This window comes from Triturus cristatus, chromosome 8 (genome assembly GCF_964204655.1).
Source record: "Triturus cristatus chromosome 8, aTriCri1.1, whole genome shotgun sequence".
Taxonomy (NCBI): domain Eukaryota; kingdom Metazoa; phylum Chordata; class Amphibia; order Caudata; family Salamandridae; genus Triturus; species Triturus cristatus.
In genome coordinates, this window is record NC_140591.1 from 1,174,609,985 (window position 1) to 1,174,634,694 (window position 24,710).

The window sequence follows — 24,710 nt, forward strand, 5'->3', positions numbered from 1 at the left end:
AAATGTAATATACATGTTAACTACATAGAACAAATAAATGTAATTAAAAAAATACAGACACACAAACATAATAATTTATACATATACATATATTTACCTAAAAGTAATTTAAATATTATCGTTATTTAATTTTTAAGCTTTTAAATTATATAAAAATTAAATGTATACATATATCAATAATTTAAAATAAAAGATTAACCATTTTATAATTAATTAAAAAATGTAACTATTTAAAAAAAAATCGCAATACGATAAATACAACAGTAGGGAAATTGTTGGATAGCGGAGGGGTAAAAATGACTATTCACTCTCCAGTGAGTACAACAGTAGGGAAAGTGCTGGATAGCGGAGGGGTAAAAATTACTATTCACTCTCCAGTGAGTACAACAGTAGGGAAAGTGCTGGATAGCGGAGGGGTAAAAATTACTATTCCGACTCCAGTGTGGGCATCAGTAGGGAAAGTGCTGGATAGCGGTAGGTTAAAAATGACTATTACCACTCCAGTGAGTGCAACAGTAGGGAAAGTGCTGGATAGCGGATTTGTAAAAATTAATAGTCCCACTCCAGTGAGTGCGACAGTCGGGAAAGTGCTGGATAGCGGAGGGGTAAAAATTACTATTCCGACTCCAGTGTGGGCATCAGTAGGGAAAGTGCTGGATAGCGGAAGGTTAAAAATGACTATTACCACTCCAGTGAGTGCGACAGTCGGGAAAGTGCTGGAAAGCGGAGGGGTAAAAATTACTATTACCACTCCAATAAGTGCATTAGCAGGAAAAGGGCCGGATGGTGGAGGGGTAAAAATTACTATTCCCACTCCATTGAGTGCAACAGTAGGGAAAGTGTGGAATAGCGGAGGGGTAAAAATTACTATTCCCACTCCAGTGAGGACAACAGTAGGGAAAGTGCTGGATAGGGGAAGGGTAAAAATGACTATTCCCACTCCAGTAGTGTAACAGCAGTGAAAGTGCTGGATAGCGGAGGAGTCAAAATTAACAATCCCATTCCAGTGAGTGAAGCAGTAGGGAAAGTGCTGGATGGCGGAGGGGTTAAAATGACTATTCCCACACCAATAAGTGCAGCAGTAGGGAAAGTGCTGGATAGCGAAGGAGTAAAAATGACTATTCCTGCTCCAGTGAGTTCAACAGTAGGGAAAGTGCTAGATAGTGTAGGGGTAAAAATTACTATTCCCACTCCAATGAGTGCAACAGTTGGAAAAGTGCTGTATGGGGGACGCCCAAAGGTCCAGTTGAACTTACCTTGCTGCCGTGAGCGGAACAGCCAACTTCGCTGGTTGTACGCTATGCGGGGAATGGCAGGACTACATTCCCCAGCAGCCCCGCTCCCGTGACGCTGCACTCGCGCCCGGAGGCATGATAAAAGCACCATCAACCTCCCGCAGCGCGGGGACGCCCAAAGGTCCGTTAAACTTACCTTGCTGCCATGAGGGGAATGGCCAACTTGCCCAAAGACATGCCGTGAGGGGAATGGCCAACTCCGCTGGTTGTATGCCGTGAGGGGAACGGCAGGACTACATCCCCCAGCAGCCCCGCGCCCGTGACGCTGCACTTGCGCCCGGAGGCGCGATAAATGCACCGTCGACCTCCCGCAGTGGAGGAGGGCCAAGGGCGAGCCTGTCCGCGCTCTTCGGTTCCTACCCTGTTTCATCTGCTAACTGAGTCAAAAGGTATTGTTGGTTTCATTTTATTAATTGGAGCTGCAACCTTCACATCTTTTAATTAACTGTTTGACTTTGCATATTATACCTGGGAAATTACATTTGAGGATTAAAATTTAAAATGAGCAAAAGGAGGACTCAAAAGGAAAAGCAAGGGGCTGTACATGTTGGGACCCTGGATGCATTTTTGACGAGGGCTGAATCTGTCCTTGCCCATGAAATAGAGTTAAAAGAGCGAAGGCTCTCCCTGGACACTCTTATTGCTCAACAACGTTCCTCCCTAGGTGGAGGAGCCTTAACAACTGATCATCCGATTTCTGGACAAAGTATAGGTGAATCAAGCACTACTATAGTCACATTGCCGATTACAGCTTCACCTTCTGATGTAACACGTGAACACTCTAAAAATACTAAGGAGCAGTTACCGTCTATCCAGGTGGAAACTAATCACAGAGATCAAAAGACTAGGAAGGGAAAGGGAGGTGGTCCATTAAAGCAAAAAACACTGAAAAGAGTTTGCACAGAGAAATCCAATGGGAACAAGGAACTGAACTCAAGACTCCCCTTACACCCAACATCTACTAGAGCTGCAAAGCAGAAAGATGATATTATTAACCATCTGGATTTGGAGAATGACCTTGATTTGCTGAAAAGAATTGAGACTATGATGACTGTACTTTTAAATCCTATAATGCCTAGGTTAACCCAAATAGAGGAGAAACTATCTTCCTTCCAGGCAGCTTACTCATTGAATCAAGCACCCCGAAATATTGCTGAGCCGATAGATGAGGTGAGGATGATCTTCCAGTTAGGTAGGATGCCATCTATGGTGTCTCTTATGGCACCCGATGTGGCACCCGATAAAACAGGAAGTCATGATCTCAGACAAGCGATAGTGTCTTCCACCAACTTATCAGGTTCTGCTTGTGACTCAGCAAATAAGCTGAGAGTAAGTACACATATTAATAATCATCATGCTCCAACCCAAACTACCATAGCAAAAACTGGCATTAACAGGCCTAATGTTGAACCTAAGTGTTCTAATGGGGCTGTAAATACCAACCTCCATGCTAATCCGTCCACTATGTGCCATACTACCATCTTAGAGGATGGTAGTATGGCACCTAGTTTGGGGAGGGGGGCTTCTCAGCACCAAGGAGAAGTTGAGAAATTTAAGGAAAGATTAGATTCCTCCAGCAGCCTGTCCATATGTTATAATTCTAGTTAACGTTGCTGAACCAGAGATAAATTTAGCAGAATCTACTGAACAGTTAATCCACAAGTCTCAGCATTGGTTATCCAACTGTAAAGGTGTAAACTTTAATGTGCAAAAACATATCATTATGGCTAGGAGGGTTAACTGGGTAGACTATCAAAGGTGATTGCATCGTACTAAATTCAATAACCAACATATAGTGGGTGAGCTATTATCTATGCTACCTAGTACACCATCATTCTCTTCTGAAATGTGTGCCCTTCCACTGAGTTTCTTTTACAAACCTTATTCCTCACTTCACCCTCCACGGTTTGTAGCACCTAACGCTCAGAATCCCTTTTACTATCTGTCAAATCAGTCTCTCCCTCCCTTAGATTCACCTTTACCTCTTAGTAATAGATTTGCTGCATTGGAAGGCATGCCTATATGTGATTGACTGGTTGAACAGAGCCCTACAGTCAATGGTGATGGTGATATTCTAATGTTAAATGGGACATCTGTGATTACTGCCCCAGATGCTACTTCACAAGTACAAATAAGTATGCACATAGACAGCCCAAATCCTTCCCTGACACCGATGCAACATGAGAATACTTCAGGGTCGACTGTGGTAATGTCATGGAACATTGCTGGTTATAATGAAAAAAGATCAAATATTGAATGGCTGTCTTTATTAACATCTAAAGATATAGCATGCTTACAATAGACTTGGGAACTTGAACCAATACATTTGGATGGGTATCGCTCATTTCAAACTCCTGCTATACCTTCACCTGCTGGATGTGCTAAGGGCGGGTTATTGACCCTACTTTCTAATGTTTCCCCCTTAAAGTGAAGTCTTTTTTAAATTCATCGTCATACTATCACATTATTTTATTAGAGTATCACGGAGATCAGTATTGGCTCCTCATTAACTTTTATAATAATAACTTTGGAAGCAATCAAGCAAGGGTGCTAGCCCCTTTAGAAAGAGATATCGAATATTTGCAAAATAAATGTACTAAACCCTGTAATAGAACCTGGTTTGGGGACTTTAATGCTCGCCCTTGTGACAAGATGAATTCCCTAGTATGTGGAATGTTAGATGACGATGGAGAGAGTGTACCCCATTTTAGTCACTCGGAGTATGGTAACGCCCTAAACAGATTATTGATGATAAATAATCTTGTATTTTTAAATGTCTCTGAAATTTTAACTGGTCAGTTAGGATATATTTTTTTAAATCGTTCTTTTTCCTCTACCCTTGATTATGTCTTGGTTTCTGATCCAACAAGAGGACTATTTTCTCATTTCGAGATCAATTTGTATGCTTTTAGTGACCATGCTGCAATAACATTCCTTATCCCCTCCCTAATGAGAAAAATAATCTACTTTCAAACTTCATTGAAAAACCCAGTAATTGCAAGGGAGAATGTAATTGCACTAAAGCGGGAGAAAGTAGATACTGGGAGGTTTTTGGTGAATCTAGTTTCCAGTCGACTTGAGGAGATAATGGTCTGTTTAAATTCTATTGCTAACGATTACATGGTCTCAGCTTTTGAGCTGATTGTATCAGAAGCAAAAAATAACTTAATTTATGTTATACGCAATGGTCATCGCAACAAATTTAGTTGGATTGATGAGGACTGTGATAAATCTCTAAGAAATCTCCACATTGCCTTGAAATCCAAACCTCGTAACTTACCTTTGGTTAAGCTATTGCCACAGGAACATAAAAAAGCGCGGTTACTAAGGTTGAAATCCCTAAAGGAAGAGTGGTGGGAAAACTTGCAAAAGGCTGCTTTATTAAAAGGTTTGCAGGCCTTTTGGTCTGTTAATGCACCTTTCTTAAGAGATTAACATTCTATTTATATAGATACCCATGTTGAGCAGGAGGAATGGGTTACACATTTTGAAAGTGTGTTTGGATCTAATGAGAAGATACATTTTCATCCTACCTCTGCTATCTTAACTGAGATGGGCAACATGGTTAGTTTTACACTAGAAGAAACTAAGTATGCTTTAAAACAGTGTAAACGTGCAATGGCACCAATTGATCTGTTTTTGGATAATCAGGATCTTTGGGCCCCACTTTTAACAAATGTTTTTAATAAAATTGCCCAAACAGGTGCTCCCCCATCATGGAAAACAAAAGTAATTGTCTCTATTTTATAAAAAGGGGGATAGGTTGATTCCGAAAAATTATAGACATATATCTTTAATAGATTCCACTGCAAAACTAATGGGATGTCTGCTTTTAAATAGGCTTTAGGAATGGGCCCGGGAACAAAATATTATAATCCCATGTCAGTTTGGCTTCAGAAAAGGGAAAGGCACTGTAGATCAGTGCCTGAACCTAAGTTTAATAATAGCAAAATATACTGCAGCCAAAAATGGTCATTTGTATCTTGCCTTCATGGATCTGTCAGCAGCCTTTGACTGCGTGGCACAGTTGAGGCTCTGGCAGATCATGGAGGCAATGGAGATTGATTTACAGATGATTAACATTATCCGCGATCTGAATCTGCTCTTCTGGGAGCCACTCCGGATGTTCCCTATATTGATTCATTACAAGTCCCAATACTACTATATGCAGACGACGCAGTGATTTTAGCCCGTACCAGCAATGCGCTGCGCCGCCTAGTGATGGAATATACGCAATTCATAAACAAGTTGGACATGAAAATTAACTACGCAAAGTCTTTTGTCCTAGTGGCAGGTACAAAGCAGCGGAAACAACCACAAATTAATGTTGAAGGAGGCAAACTGGGAGTAGTGGACTCTTTTAATTATTTAGGGATTATGTTTGATCGCCAAAACAATTGGCTAAGTATGGTTGTAAATAGGAGGCTGCAGATGGAAAATAACATTGGGGCACTATTTAAATTTATTAGAAAACTGGCTCAAAACCCATTGAAGCAATGAAGACAGTTTATGAGGCAAAAACGGTATCTGCTGCCACTTATGGAGCGGCCGTCTGGGGCATTAGAGACTGCTTTCAACTACAATGTACAGGAGACAATTTTTTTTTAAGTTGGTCTCTTTACCAAAGTCATGCTCCAATTTTAACTGCCACATGGAACTTAGAGTCCCCTACATAACTGACAAAATTCGCATGACACCAATTCTAATGTGGCACTCGGTATGGTGGAAGGAGACTCTCTCTCACAACAGATATTATAAATGACGTTTTGAAACTAGTTTGTTTGGGTAATGTCAGCTGACTACGTTATGTGGAATCTATGCTAAAAGCATCAGGGTTACGCCATCTTTTTGTTGACCCTATCTCGTGCCAGTCTATTTCTAAAAAAGATCTAAAATCTCACTTATTGTCTAGTCTGTAAGCAAGAAGGAATTTCACAAATAGCAAGTTATCGACAGTTAGAGCATTCCTGACGTTATGCAAATGGATATGAATTTAACTTATTTATCGTTCATCACTAATTTACAACACATCCCTTTGATGTTGGGCCTTCCACGAAATACTTATGTAGCTTCCGATCTCTCATTCTGAATATGTGATGATCGATCTATTCAGAATGATTTGCACTTCCTGTTTTTTTGTAAATATTACTGTGATGAGAGAAAAAGCTTTATTTTCCCCCTGTTGCGTAAAATGAATTTTAAACAGTGTTGTGTGGTCCTCTACTTTTTGCGGACATTATCTGACCCTTTTACATGTTTTTCAGTAGCGTCTTATCTTTTATCTGCTTTAAATAAGAAACGTTTAATCAGATGAATTTTATATTTAACATAAGAACCGATCTATCGAATTGATCCAATAACTGTGCGTGTTTATGAATTATATTTTTTCTACCTTTTTAATGAGACTATTGTATTTTAACATGTATTTGGTGCCGGAAATTTGTAATTTTTGTATTTTAAGTCTATCGCAATGCTGAAATATTTTATGTGTAGTATACTTTTTATGCCTTGATTGTGATCACGAAATAAAGTTATTCTGACTGACTGACTATTACCACTCCAGTGAGTGCAACAGTAGGGAAAGTGCTGGATAGCGGATTAGTAAAACTTAATAGTCCCACTCCGGTGAGTGTGACAGTCGGGAAAGTGCTGGATAGCGGAGGGGTAAAAATTACTATTCCCACTCCAATAAATTCAATAGTAGGGAAAGGATTGGATGGCGGAGGGGTAAAAATTACTATTCCCACTCCAGTGAGGACAACACTAGGGAAAGTGCTGGATAGGGGAAGGGTAAAAATGACTATTCCCACTCCAGTAGTGCAACAGTAGCAAAAGTGCTGGATAGCGGAGGAGTCAAAATTACTAATCCCATTCCAGTGAGTGAAACAGTAGGGAAAGTGCTGGATGGCGGAGGGGTTAAAATTACTATTCCCACACCAATAAGTGCAACAGTAGGGAAAGTGCTGGATAGCGGAGGTGTAAAAATGACTATTCTCACTCCAGTGAGTTCAACAGTAGGGAAAGTGCTGGATAGCGGAGGGGTAAAAATTACTATTCCCACTCCAATGAGTGCAACAGTAGGAAAAGTGCTGTATGGCGGAGGGCTTAAAATTACTATTCCCACACCAATAAGTGCAACAGTACATATGGAGTAACTTTATTGATTGGTTAGAATAAAAAAAAAAATTACAATTTAAAACACGACTAATTCGTACAATAAGATAAGTATTTAAAAACGGTGGGTTTTAAATTACTAAAAATTAGGGAAATCATTATGAGCTAATAATGTTCTGCTGAAAGGCCTCGCTCTAGTTTTCTGATATTATAGACTTTGATTCTATTGTTGAGCCTTTTAACTCGGCCGCCATGCTAAGATGAGGAGGGTTTGGTTGCAGTTGTGGCTTCCAGTAGTTTTGACGCTTTGCGGCCAAATTTCGTAAGCCCAATGTTCAACTTAGTGTTGTCAGCGTTTAGAGCAGCCATTACTGCTTGGTGGCAATATCGAACTCCCAACCTGATCCATTGATCCCGCAATAATGACCATCTTACCATGAGCAATGCAGGGCATACACATACGATGTGTTCCATTGCTTCAGAGTGATAGCCACACAACCTGCATTTAATACTGCTGCCTAGACGACGCCATTCGGGAAGGTTCTTCAGAAAGGGCCAGTCACCCATCCTCAGTAACTAACAACTAAAATCTTTAAACGAGCTTTTGGTTGTCAAGATCTGCCTCGCCAGCCCAAGTTAGACTCAAACTGGGGCTACAAGATCACCATGGAGTAGAGGCAGGCGCGTTTATAAAACTGTCAGTTAGTGCAACAGTAGGGCAAGCTCTGGATGGCAGAGGGGTAAAAATTACTATTTGCACTCCAGTGAGTGCAACAGTATGGAAAGTGAGGGATAGCGGAAGGGTAAAAATTATTATTCCCGCTCCAATGAGTGCAATAGCAGGTAAAGTGCTGAATAGCAGAGAGGTAATAATTCCTATGCACACTCCAGTGAGTGCAACTGTAAGTGAAGTGTTGGATGGCAGAGAAACAAAAATTAATAATAACATTTAAACAATAATTTTTCTAACACTTTCGGTGCTCATGACGGAATGGTTCCGTCATGAGCACCGGTGCTCCTGTGCTCATGACGGAACCATTCCGTCATGAGGACAGGGGCAGAAAGCCCAGTGGAACCAGGGAATTTTTTTAGTATGGAAATTAGGGGTGGGGCTGCCCAATATGGGCATGCCAATGCCCCCACCCCCCTGCACAATTAGAGTCTTTCTGCCCCCCCCCGGGGGCAGATGGGGGCAACAGCCCCAAATCTGCCCTCCCGGGAGGCAGAAAGACCACTAGACGCCAGGGTTTTCTTTTTTTACATTTAATTTAGGGGTGGGGGCTGCCCAAGATGGGCATGCCAATGCCCTCAACCCCCCACCACAACATTCCAGTCTTCCTGCCCCCCCTTGTTGGCAGATGGAGCAGTAGCCCCAATCTGCCCCCCGGGGGGCAGAAAGCCCACTAGAAACCAGGGATTTATTTTATTATGTAAATTAGGGGTGGGGGCTGCCCAATATGGGCACGTCAAAGCCCCCAACCCCCCTGCACAATAGCAGTCTTTCTGCCCCCCATGGGTAGCCCCCAATATGCCCCCCGGGGGGCAGAAAGCCCACTAGACGCCAGGTTTTTTTTTACGATTCATTTAGGGGTGGGGGCAGCCAAAGATGGGCATGTCAATGCCCCCTACCCTCACCCCTCCACAAAATTCCAGTCTTTCTGCCCCCCTGGGGGCAGATGGGGGCAGTAGCCCCCAATCTGCCCCCAGAGGGGCAGAAAGCACCCTAGACACCAGGGATTATATTTTTTATAGGCATGGGGTAGGGGCTGCCCAGAATGGGCATGCAAATGCCCCCACCCTACCTCCCAAAGAAAACTAAAAACTTGCTGCCCCTCCAGAAGGAAGATGGGGGCAATAGCCCCTAATCTGCCCCCGGGGGCGGGCAGAAATCCCACTAAGCACCAGGGATTTTTTTTATATAGGTAGGGGTGGGGGTTTCCCAGAATGGGCATGTCAAGGCCCCCACCCCCCAAAAAAATGATACAGTCTTTCTGCCCCCGCCGGGAGGCAGATGGGGCAATAGCCCCTTATCTGCCTCCCCGGGGTGGGACAGAAAGCCCACTAGCCACCAAAGATTTTTTTGTTTCCAAAGTTCGGGGTCGGGGTCAGCCAGAATGGGCATTCCAGTGCCCCCAGCCCCCCAAAAAGATGCCACAGCCTTTCTGCCCCCCCAGGAGGCAGATGAGGGCAGTAGCTCCTGATCTGCCCTCCAGTGGGGCAGAAAGTCCACTAGGCACCAGCAATTATGCTGGCTTTTCTATTGGTAGGGGTGGGGGCTTCCCAGAATGGGCATCCCAATGCCCCCACACCCCTAAAATAATAGCCACAGTCTTTCTGCCCTCCTTGGGGCATATCGGGACAATAGCCCTCGATTTCCCCCCTTCCCAGGGCGGCAGAAAGCCCACTAAGCACTGAATTTTCTTCAGGATGTGCCTATCCATAGATTTTGAACCCTAACTCTGCCGGCCCCAAGGGAAACCCAGCAAACCTATACATTTTTGAAATCTTAACACCCAGGGGAATCCAGGATGGGGTGACTTGACTGGCTCTCTCCAGGTTCTGTTACGCAGAATCCCTTACAAACCTCAAAATTTGTAAAAAAAAAAAACATTTTCCTCACATGTCTGTGGTGGAAAGTTCTGGAATCTGTGTGGATCCACAAAATTCCACTCACCCCGCATTCCTCAAAGTCTTCAGAGAAAAATGGTACCTCACTTGTGTGGGTGGGTCAAGTACCCGCGACAGGCAAAACTACCTGTTTTGCAAGGGGGGTCACTTGGGTTTTTTGCCCCGTGCTCGGCGACCAGCTAGGGAAACCTACCAAACCCACACATTTCTGTAAACTAGACACCCGGGGATTTCAGGGAGGTATGGCTTGTGTGGATCCCCCAACGTTTTCTTACCCAGAATCCCCTGCAAACCTCACATTTAGCTGAAAAAATCACTTTTTTCACACATTTTTGTGTGGGAAAGTTGTGGCATCACCGGGCTGAAACAAATTTCCTACCACCCAACTTTTCCCCAGGTCTCCTGATAAAAATGGTGCCTCACTCCTGTGGGAGGCTCACGTATCTGCGACAGGCAAGGTCCCATAACGTATTGAGGCGACATCAAAATTGCCTATCACAAAACGACCTGGTTTTGCAAGGGGGGTCACCTGGGTTTTTGGCCCCGTGCTCATGGCCAGCTAGGGAAACCTATCAAACCCGCACATTTCTGAAAACTAGACACCCGGGGGATTATGGGGAGGTATGGCTTGCGTGGATCTCCCAACTTTTTTTTAGCCAGAATCCCCATGCAAATCTCAAATTTAGCTGGAAAAAATCACTTTTCCCACACATTTTTGTGTGGGAAAGCTGTGGAATCACCGGGTTGACACAAATGTCCTACAACCCAGCATTCCCCCAGGTCTCCCGATAAAAATGGTGCCTCACTCGTGTGGGAGGCCCAAGTAGCCACGACACGCAAGGGCCCAAAACGTATTGAGGCAACATCAAAATTGCCTATCACAAAACGACCTGGTTTTGCAAGGGGGGGGGTCACCTGAGTTTTTGGCCCCGTGCTCGGCGGCCAGCTAGGGAAACCTACCAAACACACACATTTCTGAAAACTAGACACCCAGGGAATTATAGTGAGGTATGGCTTGCGTGGATCTCCCAACTTTTTCTTTACCAGAATCCCCTGCAAACCTCAAATTTAGCTGAAAAAATCACTTTTTCCTCACATTTTTGTGTGGGAAAGCTGTGGCATCACCAGGCTGACAGAAATTTCCTACCACCCAGCATTCCCCCAGGTCTCCCGATAAAAATGGTGCCTCACTCGTGTGGGAGGCCCAAGTAGCCACGACAGCAAGGGCCCAAAACGTAATGAGGTGACATCAAAATTGCCAATCACAAAACTGCCTGGTTTTGCAATGGGGGTCACCTGGGTTTTGGCCCCGTGCTCGGCGGCCAGCTAGGGAAACCTACCAAACACACACATTTCTGAAAACTAGACACCCAGGGAATTATAGTGAGGTATGGCTTGCGTGGATCTCCCAACTTTTTCTTTGCCAGAATCCCCTGCAAACCTCAAATTTAGCTGAAAAAATCACTTTTTCCTCACATTTTTGTGTGGGAAAGCTGTGGCATCACCAGGCTGACAGAAATTTCCTACCACCCAGCATTCCCCCAGGTCTCCCGATAAAAATGGTGCCTCACTAGTGTGGGAGGCCCAAGTAGCCACGACAGCAAGGGCCCAAAACGTAATGAGGTGACATCAAAATTGCCAATCACAAAACTGCCTGGTTTTGCAATGGGGGTCACCTGGGTTTTGGCTCCGTGCTCAGCGGCCAGCTGGGGAAACCTACCAAACTCACACATTTCTAAAAACAAGACACCCGGGGGATTATAGGGAGGTATGGCTTGCGTAGATCTCCCAAATTTTTCTTAGCCAGAATCCCCTGTAAACCTCAAATTTAGCTGAAAAAATCCCTTTTTCCACACATTTTTGTGTGGCAAAGCTGTGGCACCAACGGGCTGACACAAATTTCCTATCACCCAGCGTTCCTCCAGGTCTCCGGATAAAAATGGTGGCTCACTCGTGTGGGAGGCCCAAGTAGCCGCGACAGGCAAGGGCCCAAAAGGTATTGAGGCGACATCAAAATTGCCTATCACAAAATAACCTGGTTTTGCAAGGGGGATCACCTGAGTTTTTAGCCCCGTGCTCGGAGGACAGGTAGGGAAACCTACCAAACAAACACATTTCTAAAAACTAGACACCGGGGGATTCCAGGGAGGTTTGGCTTGCGTGGATCATCCAACGTTTTCTTACCCAGAATCCCCTGGAAACCTCAAATTTAGCTGAAAAAATCACCTTTCCACACATTTTTGTGTGGGAAAGTTGTGGCATCACTGGTCTGACACAAATTTCCTACCACCTAGCGTTCCCCCAGGTCTCCCGATAAAAATGGTGCCTCACTCGTATGGGAGGCCCAAGTACCCGCGACAGGCAAGGGCCCAAAACGTATTGAGGCAACATCAAAATTGCCTATCACAAAACGACCTGGTTTTGCAAAGGGGGTCACCTGGGTTTTTGGCCCCGTGCTCAAAAATGTCAGTAATTTAAACATGAGCTCAACCCCTGGTTGCATTGGCACAAGCAGACAGATTTCCCTTGAGAAAATATGTAAAGTATCGAGAGGTACTAAATAGTTGAAAAGGCAAAATTAGGATTTCCGACAAACTTAGTTGGAGACCCCACATCGATAAAATGCTCCTAAACCACAAGAGAGTTGCGGGGGCTATTGGGAAGGAACATCGCTCATCCCAGAGCAGGCCCGTCGCTCCCGCACTGGTGGTTTATGCTGCAAAAGCTGTAAGCTCTGCACTTTATGGGGCCGAACTCTGGGGCTTCGATAATGTTAATGAAATCTCAATGTTGGAGAACAAATTCCTCAGGGATCTGGTCTCGCTCCCTATGGGCACCCCGCTAAAGCCTCTTATGAGAGATATGGGCAAGCGCTCATTCAGGGATCTTGCCAGACTACGCCCCTTGCTTTTATGGAGCCGCCTATGGCGTACCACCGAGCTCTCCAAATATGTTGAGGGTCTTAGAAAAGTGATGAGCTCGTCGGGTTTCCATAGGATCACTTGGCTGTCTAACATCCAAAAAAAGTCCTTCTTTGCAATGGGCTTAAGAGAAGTCTGGGAGTCTGGAATGCACTTAAGCAAGGCCGATCTAAATAAGGCTTATTGGATTTGGATTGACAACCAAGAGAACACTGCTGTGAATATTGGTAGATTAACTGAGGCCTTTTATTTACACAAACCAGTGACAAGGTTGGAGTTCTACCTTGACCTTATCCAGAAGCCTAGAGACAGGAGACTGTATATTGAGTTTAGATTTGGTACGCTGCCAATTCGGGAGCGTACAAGTAAATGGAAACCCCCCTATCAGACGATTGCAAGTTGTCCATGTTGCAAAGCGAAGGCGGAAACTGTAGCGCACTTCTTATTCGAGTGCCCAGTCTACAAAAATCCTAGGGCAAGATGGTTGAGTCCCGTCTGCAGACAATTGGGCACTGCGAACCATCGTGTAGCGCTTAGAATTTTACAATCGGATACTAGTGCTTTGCTTGTATGTGGGGTGGCCAAATTTCTTGCCTGGTCCTGGTTGATTAGATCAAAGCTCCTGGGTCCTTTGTCGTAACATGCTTCTTTTTGCCTCCCTACAATATGATATATTGCCTCTCCTTTTCTTTTTTTTTTCTTCATGTCAAAATGCTCAGGGGATACATTTCTCTTTTTGTATCAAATGTAATTTAATACTTTTTTAACTTTGTGACTGTTTTTTTTAAACTTATTTATTAAACGTTTTTAGATGTCCTGTGTTAGGTTGAGGGGGGAGTGGAAAAAGGATGTAGTAATGTATCTTTATCCAGTATTCCGTCTATTGACATTTGTATCACTCTCTCGCCTTCATTGAATACGCTCTGATTTTTATTGCATTTTTATGTTTGTTTGTATGCTTTTATGATATAATTTTATCGAAATAAAGCTTTTGATTAAAAACACATCACATGAAAATAATTCTACTCCAATTTGAAAACATAGAGTATACTTTATTGAAGAAGATGACACCAAAATAACAGAAATCCAATAAAGAGAACAAAATATATGAATTTGTAAAGTTTTAAATACAAATACTGCTCAAATGTACAAAGTGCCAACCACAGGCAAGTGGTCAACTGGGACAAAGGTTAGGTTAGAGGCCAACCACGATGCTGTGCTGGTCGGATATGAGGACCATGTTGGCCCCAATCAAAGATTTTCCTTCGGATCTAGAAATATTTCTGGAGAAAAGGTGGTTGTTGACAAGTCAACAGCGGGGCAGGCCGCAAGCTGGATCTGAGTCAGGGGCCAATGATGGCAGGTTGCTGAAGAACGGGGTCCCGGTGCAGTTGTCGACAAAAGTGGGAAAGCTCCAAGTGGGTGAAGTCCGGCATCCGTGCCTAGGAATGTCTTGACATTGATTTGCATCAGCTCACCATCACTCTCAGTGAAACCCTCTGCATTTAGACTTTAAAACTTTCCTGGGAATCCAATCTCCTTCAGCAGGACAAACCAGCTAATTGTATCCAACCAGAGCTTTGGCTTGATGGCGGTCATGGGGTCCAGCCGGTTCTTCAGAGAAAAAGTTAGCAAAAGTTTTCTAAGTCCCAGATTTTGCTGTTTGAACAGGAGGAGTGCACTCTAATACTAATCAAGACTTCCAGGACCATAGGAATAGCACTTGGGGGCAAGACTCACTCCAACAGAAGCTACCATCAGGGTTCAGGGAGGTCCAGTTTGAACTGTTCAGCTGGGATCTTCAGGAAAGTGAACTTCTTCCTGCTTTTGAATTGTTGTAGCTTAACAGGAGGTCCTCTAACTGACTCTTGGAGTGTAGTTCTTAATCCTGGGTACAGGTGGGAGCAGATCTAATCCTTAGGCTTTTCCTCTCAGGTCACACCAGCAGGGGCAGTCCTTATTCTGTCTTCCACAGGTCCAGCAGTGTTCTGATGTGCCACATTCATGCCCAGTGTCAGACTGTGGGTGGTGAAACTCCTGGCCACTCCTTAACTGATAGGGTAAAAGTTCCCTGGGGTGACCCTACCCACATTTGCAGCACCTTCTGTGCGTTTCACTGTAAACTATCCCACTTTGCCCCTCTCTACCTAAAACCAACATGGCAGAAACGTTCTTTCCCTTTTCAGAGATCTCGGTGACCACCCAGAGGTGTGGCTATAATAATTTGTAAACCCTCCCTTGTGGCCACTTCAAATACGTTGTTGTATAACTTTATTCGATATAAAAAAATATCATAAAAGTAGGTACATTTACAAGCATCCTAAAATCCATTTATACAACAATGATTTAAAAGCGATAAAAAAGTTTTTTTTTTTTTAAAGTGATTGTAGACAGAAAGTAAAACATTAAAGCAGTTCAAGATAAAACAGGGACCAAAGCTCGTGTTTCTTCAATGACCTGGCTCTTATGGGATTTTAACAGTTTGCAGCAGATCATCCAGGCGCATCCCAAAAATTTGGCTACCCCGCATACCACCACCATGGACGAGGCATCAGTTGAGAGGGAGCGGAGTGCCACCTTGTAATTCTCAAACCCCAGATTCCTGCAAATGGGTCTGAGCCACTTCCTCCTGGCCGCCCTGTACAATGGGCATGCAAAGAGGAAATGGGGGATGAATTCGCTAGGGGCAGGGCACCCCGGGCAGTCAGCAGTTGTTGGGGACTGGCAATTCCACACTGCAACCCAAGAATTCAGGGGGAGGGACCCAAACCTAAACTTCATATATAGCGTGCTATCACGGGGGCATTGGATGAAGTCAAGGTAGTGCTCAGTTTTTGCCACCAGCTTGTGCTAAAGAAACAAGTTAGTGAGAGAACCTCTCTTGGGGTTTCTTGCTTCCTCTCCCATTATCCAGACCCAGTATGCTTTTTTAATAACTTGCTTTGGAGGTGGGGTCTGGTTAAGCCATGCCTCGCCATAGCCAATATCAGTCACCAAACGCTTGAGGTTGGAGATCCATTTGATCTTAGTGCCTGTGTTTATCTTGAGGATCTCATCCAAGGCGTCGGCATAACTAGCCAGTTCAGGGGTACGTCTTAGGCGGACCCAGAAAAGCAATGGCCGTAATCTTGCGATGTCCCTAATGGGATGTTTACCCAGACCCATACGAAGGTCCATCTTCTCTCCCACTGGGATTGTTGCCAGGCAAGCTAGCAGGACAATGGAGGGAGCAGGCCCAGCTGTGAGCTGCATCTGCCTGTGAAAGAGCAGGCATAATTTGAAGTTAATGAAGTTCCTGAACACAGCCCATTTGGCCATTCTGTAAGGAAAAGGCCAACCCCTCTCCTTTTAACTCAGCTCTGGCAGTCTCTGTACACCTAATAAATTATGAGCTTGCTACCATGCCATTCAACTGTCATTCATTAAGGTGGTTGGGTTCTTTGTTCAACTTTCTGCTTTTCCCATGGAATACATCACACACAATAAACCACACCAAAACTAGGGACTAGCCTATTTCCAGCAACTATGAGAAGCCATTACACTCGATAAAGATTATCTCATATTCTACATGCAATTGGCACCTCATTATGCTGAATTAATATCAATAATGGGATGAATTCCTTCCCAGGTGCAAAAGAATGCACCTTTGATTTTGAGCAGAATATTTATACATACGTCCCATTTAAAAAAAATATATCACCTGTTCACTTCAGCACACCCGGCACACCAACCATGGAACCTAAGGACAATCTGGGGTTAAGTTCTGTGGTAGGCGGTTACCTAGTAGGGGCAGGACAGGATGGCCCAATAAGAAAGCTGCTTTGACAACAGACTACTGTGTGAACAAGCACTGAGACGCCGACACCACTATTTAGTCAGCTGGGGACGGGCTCCCAGTAATATCCAGATCCCAAACAGGACTGCAGTAGGTACTGTGGCAGGTATTGACCGTGACAATGCAAGTGTCAGTGATGGATGGGGTCTCAGATGGAGGTAGCTTCCTTTTGGGGAGTGATTACAGGCCCTGCACAGTTTACTTTTTAATTATTTACAAAGGATTTGGGTTGACAATACTCTTTTTTCCTTTTTTAGAGTGTGACTAAAGGCACCACCTCGCTCCGGATCCATGTTGCCCTAATTAGCAGCAACCCGAGTGGGTGGTATATTGAGGAATTGGTTCTCTCATAACTTACACCTGGATGGCATGACTCATAGTTCGGATAGTGTTGCAGATGTTTTAATAGCTATAAGATATATGTAAGGCAATAACACAGCGGGTGAGACAATGTCCCCCCCCCAGGCCACCCATGCCTTGAGTTGCTACGCGTTACAAGAAACAAATGATGGACGGAATGCTGACAATGCAGACATTCTCCCCCAGTCAAGAGATCTGGGTTAAATCCATCGTTCTTTTGCCCACTACGCCACCCCAGTTTAGACATGGCCATATGCAAATCAGTCTTGACCCTGTGCCTCATGGGAACAGTCCAGCCCGAACTGCCAAGCCATGTCTTCCCTGGACCGGAATAAAGCATCCTAGGACCGGTTTCTGGCTATCAGCCGTCATCAGCCAGGATAGCTTGACTCCAGTGGCGTAGTGAGCACGGGTCCCACGTCTGGGAATACCCATCCCACTTAGGGCGAAAAGCGTTACAAGAAACAAATGATGGACGGAATGCTGACAATGCAGACATTCTCCCCCAGTGCATATGGCTGGGTTCAAACTGGAAAGGCATGGTGAGCAAAAAAATGATGGATTTAGGCCCAGATCTCTGTACTGGGGTGAATGTATGACATTGTTCTGCATTCTGTCCATCAATTGTTGTTTTTGCATTTGTCACCCCGAGTGGGACGGGTATGCCCAGACGTGGGTCCCGTGCTCTCCATGCCACTGGAATCAAGCTATCCTGGCTGAAGAGGGGTGAAACCCCGAAACCGGTCCTAGGATGCTTGTTTCCAGTCCAGGGAGGACCTGGCTTGGCAGTTCGGGCTGGACTGTTCCCATGAGGCACAGGGTCAAGACTGATTTGCATATGGCTGGGTTCAAACTGGAAAGGCATGGTGAGCAAAAAAACGATGGATTTAGGCCCAGATCTCTGTACTGGGGTGAATGTATGACATTGTTCTGCATTCTGTCCATCAATTGTTGTTTTTGCATTTGTCACCCCGAGTGGGAAGGGTATGCCCAGACGTGGGTCCCGTGCTCTCCATGCCACTGGAATCAAGCTATCCTGGCTGAAGAAGGGTGAAACCCCGAAACCGGTCCTAGGATGCTTGTTTCCAGTCCAGGGAGGACCTGGCTTGGCAGTTCGGGCTGGACTGTTCCCATGAGGCACAGGGTCAAGACTGATTTGCATATGGCTGGGTTCAAACTGGAAAGGCATGGTGAGCAAAAAAACGATGGATTTAGGCCCAGATCTCTGTACTGGGGTGAATGTATGACATTGTTCTGCATTCTGTCCATCAATTGTTGTTTTTGCATTTGTCACCCCGAGTGGGAAGGGTATGCCCAGACGTGGGTCCCGTGCTCTCCATGCCACTGGAATCAAGCTATCCTGGCTGAAGAGGGGTGAAACCCCGAAACCGGTCCTAGGATGCTTGTTTCCAGTCCAGGGAGGACCTGGCTTGGCAGTTCGGGCTGGACTGTTCCCATGAGGCACAGGGTCAAGACTGATTTGCATATGGCTGGGTTCAAACTGGAAAGGCATGGTGAGCAAAAAAACGATGGATTTAGGCCCAGATCTCTGTACTGGGGTGAATGTATGACATTGTTCTGCATTCTGTCCATCAATTGTTGTTTTTGCATTTGTCACCCCGAGTGGGAAGGGTATGCCCAGACGTGGGTCCCGTGCTCTCCATGCCACTGGAATCAAGCTATCCTGGCTGAAGAGGGGTGAAACCCCGAAACCGGTCCTAGGATGCTTGTTTCCAGTCCAGGGAGGACCTGGCTTGGCAGTTCGGGCTGGACTGTTCCCATGAGGCACAGGGTCAAGACTGATTTGCATATGGCTGGGTTCAAACTGGAAAGGCATGGTGAGCAAAAAAACGATGGATTTAGGCCCAGATCTCTGTACTGGGGTGAATGTATGACATTGTTCTGCATTCTGTCCATCAATTGTTGTTTTTGCATTTGAGTTGCTACGCAACACTTGTTTTCTGCTTGAATTTACTACCGGTTATGACTACTTTTTAATGGAATGGGCACATGTAGCCAGGAGGTGCTCGTTGTCGCAACTAGTGGAATGTGGCAAATGAAAGGAAAAAGAGCACTTTGAAATTACATTTTCCTTTGAGATTCCAAAGGATTATACACACTGGAAATGGCATGAGTCAGGAATATTACACACAGACCTATAAGTGGTTATACAATTGCACGCATCTTGAATACAACATGTGTGCATACAAAACTGGAAGCGTTAACCCAGTTGCATGATGAGCATGTTACACTACACACGCATGTTGTACTAGCTCTGCATTATCTTCATCAGTGCTTTTAACCTACCATGTTTTTATGCATAATGTCAGTCAATCTTTTCAGATACTACAAGAAGTTGGGTGAAAATACTAAGATATGACAAAACCCACCCACAAATGCATGCCACAGTGAGTGTACATTCACTGTATAGGGTTTTGTCCCTAGCACCTAGGGCCCAAAGAAAGCCACTGCGACTCAATCAGCATGCATTATTGGCTGAAACATGTAGACCAAACACCAGGATGTGGGAGACCACTAATTTCTCACTGCAAATCCACCACTGTTTTTAACCCTAACCAAGGATTCCACTATTAAAAGGTATCCCTCAAGGGTGAATATCCTGGAGGTAGTTTTAAAACTCACTCATAAATTCACCACATCACAAAAATGAAACCAGCTCCGCTGGAATCAGGCGTTGTGGCACCCTAATATGCACTTGGCATCTTAGGTGGGGGGAACCCAATAATGAAGCATGCCACCAGCTTGGTTGGTGGGTGAGGGTTCTTTTAACAAGCATAATATATTTTTTCTGATATGTCAGTTAAATGACATGAATGAGAGTTGAATGGCATGGTAGCAGTTCGATCTTTGTGTTGGATACATTAAATAAGGGAAGAAGGATGGGCTTTCCAGTCTCTTTTCAATCTCTCCTTTGTTTAGAGCACCTCATAAATTAGCCATTTAGCTCCTGAGTAATAGTGAACACTGGCAGAAAGGCACATTTGGCTCAGGCAGGAAAAAGACAACTTTCTAAAAGTGTAATTTTCAAGCTACTAATATATAGTCTGATTTGATCATTATGACGGATTTTAAATTACTAATAAAATTAGTCCTTTACTAATTGTTCTAACTACTCCCAAATTGAAGTTAAACATTATACGGTGTTATAATGCAGCCCTGAGGTTTCGTTTTGCCAGGCTGAATTGCCAGTTTTAAAACCACCTACCCAGGCTGCAGGGGGAGGCCTGGAGTCATTCTTTGCAAGGTTGCTTTAGTGGTGGCACAATATGTGCTGCAGTGAAATGTAAATATGCCAATCAGGAGAATAGTCAATTTCCACATGTTATACTGGTCAGAGCACGTGCACTTGGGCCTGGTTAGCATGGTCCCAGTGCACAGAGTAAAAAACAGGCAGCATCAGTCCAAAAAAATGAGAGTGATTATGCCAAAAGGGTATTTTCCTACACATTCTTATAGCTCTCGCTCACTCCTATATCAATAAGCACAATTAATCTTGGGGCCAGTTATAAAAGAAAGTAGTAGAGCAAACTCTGCATTTCTTAGCTACATCTGAGTGTTGTTTTACTGTTTTCTGAAGTTCTTGAATTCTCCCTGGAACCCATATGGAAAGCTGCACCTTGTCTATTTCAGATCCAATTCATTATGTATGGTATTTTCCATATCAGAGAATGTCTCACAGGGGGTATGAGATTCCTGTGCAGATACACATGTTTCATTTTGTTTTTCAGGCAGGGAAAACATGTTTTCCTGTGGAGACACATCCAATTTAGAATGTAGAATTGATTCATTTAATTTTCTATCCTCAAAAGGGATTTACTCCACCTCTTGGCTAGCCTATATCTCAAACCCTTTCTAGACATGAAAAGACAAATGTTAAGAGTTTGTGAATGCCGACAAAAATGCTAGTTTGGTGATTTCACAATCTTCAAAGACTAACCACATCTCAGAAACTCTCAATCTCTGGAGTTGGATTTACGGGTGCAGAGATCTCTGGGCTTGAGGTGGAGATCTCTGCACAAGTAAATGGGCTTAATCCTGTGAAGAGACTGTTTGTGAATTCTTATCTGGTATAACTGAGGTAAGTTATTTTGTAAACTTACATTTTTGCCTAATTTACTGTTTTGAATACCTCCCCCTGTATTTAGAATGTTGTACCACATGTGAAAACATGCAGTGTTGTAGCTAAACGGTGATATTATCAATAATGTGATTAAGTAATGTTAGTTGTCATGTTAGCCAAATGGTAGCCTTTCCACTGCATGTCATTAGTGTAGCCATGCCACCTTGCAAGATGCCTAAGGTTGACTTCTCAATACTGTCGCTCCCTGCTCCAGGTTACCGACTAGCATTTTGGGAGAGGTCCCAGGATTAGCATGACCCTTGAATTTAATATTACCAAAATTCCAATATCAAATTTGAAGAGCCATCTTTTTCACTAAGCATGCAGAATTGACTCAGTACAAGTCTATTTCCTTCATCTCTTTTTCCCATCTTCTCCTTCCCACTCTAGTTCAAGAGCACTTCAGCACAATGGTATGGCTTAGTTAGCACTACAGGAAAAAGCAAAATACAAAATATCATTAAATTTTATTGGAAAAACACTTGAATTTAAAATTATAGTCTTTCTCCCATTTGTAATAACTTGAGGAAATCTGTTAATTGACAGTGGTACTGAGGCCTCTTTGATAGGGCATCTATTAGCATAACAGTGGTAATGCAACCTTTCTTCTCTATAGAGAGAAACACTCTCAATTGAGACTGGCAATGCAGCCTTTCTTCTCTGTGGGATCTTTGAGAAAATATCTATTAACTCACAACAGTAATGCAACCTTGAATGAATGAATGACATTATTTTTATGAAACATAACAGCTGCTTTGACCAGAGTGTCCGGGTGCTAGGTTGAAGAGAGAAAAAAAAGAGAAGCATGAAGACTGAAAATTCCTGTCAGGGAAGAACAGCCAACCAGGGTCATATCTCTTTGAAGAGGTGTGTCTTTGTTGGGATCTGCATGCCAATGTTCCAATGCTATTGTCATAAGCATTGGAGCATGGGAGGAATGCGGACATTCTAGAGATCGACAGATGCTGCCTGTGATGCCAGTGCTGGAAGGACAATAAATGTTACCTGGTATATGGTTGATGCGCCCTTTCACTGGATTCGATCCAGCACCGGGTGAACCCAGCATGCAGGAGGTCATCCCAGACCCTGCCGTAATCTCCTCAAAGCTTGAGTCGTGACATCGAGGTATATCTCGGCCGTACTGTGTTTTGCGGCCATGCAGAGTGTAAAATGGGCTGCAGTTGATTTCTGGGCTTAGACGTTTATACTCTCTGGGAAGGTCATCTGAGGAGCAACGTTTGGAGTCCCGGCTTTAAGATGCAGAGTGCGAGCAGTCGTATAGCATTTCCTGGTGTGCCATCGTGTTGCATGCAGTAACAGACTGGCCGTGTAAGCTGAACTGCTAACCGCTTACTAGTGCATGCTAGCAGCGGCCATTTTGAAACTAGTGCGCTTTGCCTGTGTCTTCAACGGTGATAGGCACACTTCCGTATAGAAACCATTGCTGTGTGTAATCTGGAACGGCGGCCATCTTCAAGTGGCATAGTGGTATCTGGAAAATTAAAGGTGCAGCGTTTCCAGCTGAATGTCTGCAGGTCACTCAAAAAGGAAAAAGGATTCATTTGAATAACATGGTTATCTGCAGGCGTTTTTGGCACTATTGTAAAGAAGGAAAATAAAAGTAACAATATATTAAGAACAACTAAGACAAAATACTTTAAATGTTGGGCAAGGTAGCAACATAAGGGGTTTGAGTCATGGATAGAGTGGTTGCACCGCCACCATTTTTGCAGTCCCAGGGACACCTTCAATTTGTTGGGAGCAATGGCATGAGACCTTTGAATCCAATCTGGAAGGTATATCTGGTGAATCTCTTACGTCTAACAATAAAAAGGCATTGTTACTCTACAATCTTGGAACTGAGGGTAGGAATATCCTAAAAAATCTACCATTGGAAATTGTGATAGTACACATAGGAACTGGGGAAGATGGACATAATGAAGTGATGGATGAATATGCTTCAGTTATATATACTTTACACAAGAGGTTCAACCCCAGGAAAAATTTGGTTTTGGAATGTCATAAGTTTCTCCAACGTGCACAAGCACCAGGGGAACCCATTGATGAATTTGTGTCAGCTTTCTGTAAGTTGGCTATAACGTGCAATTATCGTGATCTCCAAGATGAAATCATAAGGGACCAGTTAATGGAAAAATAAACAGTCGCAAAATCCTGGAAAGACTGTTGTACATTCAGGATCCCAGTTTGGAAGCTGCATAAACTATTGCTATAAGTATTTAGCATTCTGAGCATTGTATGAAATAGATGGGCAAGGGTGTTTCAGAGCAGGAACTCAAAGCCATAAGTAAATAAGTCGTCAAGAGAGCCTGCAAACCTTCAATGGACAAGTTTATTTCCAGTGCTAATCGGGGTGGTGTCACTCCGCAAGGTGGCAAGGCAGAGGGGTCATGTTTTAAGTGTGGTAGTAAGTTACATGTAAGCTCGTGTAAAAATTGCCAAGCTGCCAACCAGACATGTTTCAGGGGTGGAAAAAGGGTCATTTTTCAAGAATTTGAAGATTGTATATGAAACATTTTAGTCCTCCTATGGTGAAGTCTATTGAAGAAGACACGTCTGAGGATGAGGAAAATGTCATATTAATGCGGTCTGACCCGGTTGAAGGTGATGTGGCAAACCATGTGGAGTATATGTGTGAGGGTAAAATTAGAAAACCCTTGTCATGTGATATTACTATTAATTGGCCTAAAGTGAGAATTATGGCAGATTCTTTTTTCGCCATTCAATTTGATTGGCAAATCAGAGTTTGGTAACTTAAATATTGCTCACCTCCAGGAGTTGCACAAAAAGTGTTTTGCTTATGGTGATTAAAGGGTGGAGGTGTTAGGTAAATTCAACGCAAGTTTAGGTTTTGAGAACAATAATTCAAATGGCACTGTGTATGTAGCCAAAGACGGGTCTAATCTTTTAGGGTGAAATGAGCAAGGGGATCTGTATATAATTATCTATCCCAACCATCCAGAGTTAGTGCGATCAAGACAACATCTGTTAGAAATGTGCAATGGTGACGTGTGCAATGTGGTTGAGAATAAATGGACTAGTGCTTATCCTGAGGTGTTTACAGATCAACTTGGTCGATTGAAAGGTTTCAAACATCGCATCATTTTGAGTGATAAGGCAAAGCCGAAAGTCCACAAGGTGCGGCGTGTTCCCATCAATTTGAGGGTGGAATTAAAGAAACTTTGTGATTTGAAGAATATTAAACCCATTGAGAGTTCAGAGTGGTTGGCACCAGTTGTGTTGATGCGGAAATCAGACGTGTCCTTGCATTTATGTGTGGATTTATGTGATCTTAAATCCAATATCTAGGTAGACCGCCAACTATTCCCCAACATCAATGAGCTGCTGTCCACTCTAAAGGGTGCTGTAATCTTTACAACACTTGACATGTCTGCGGC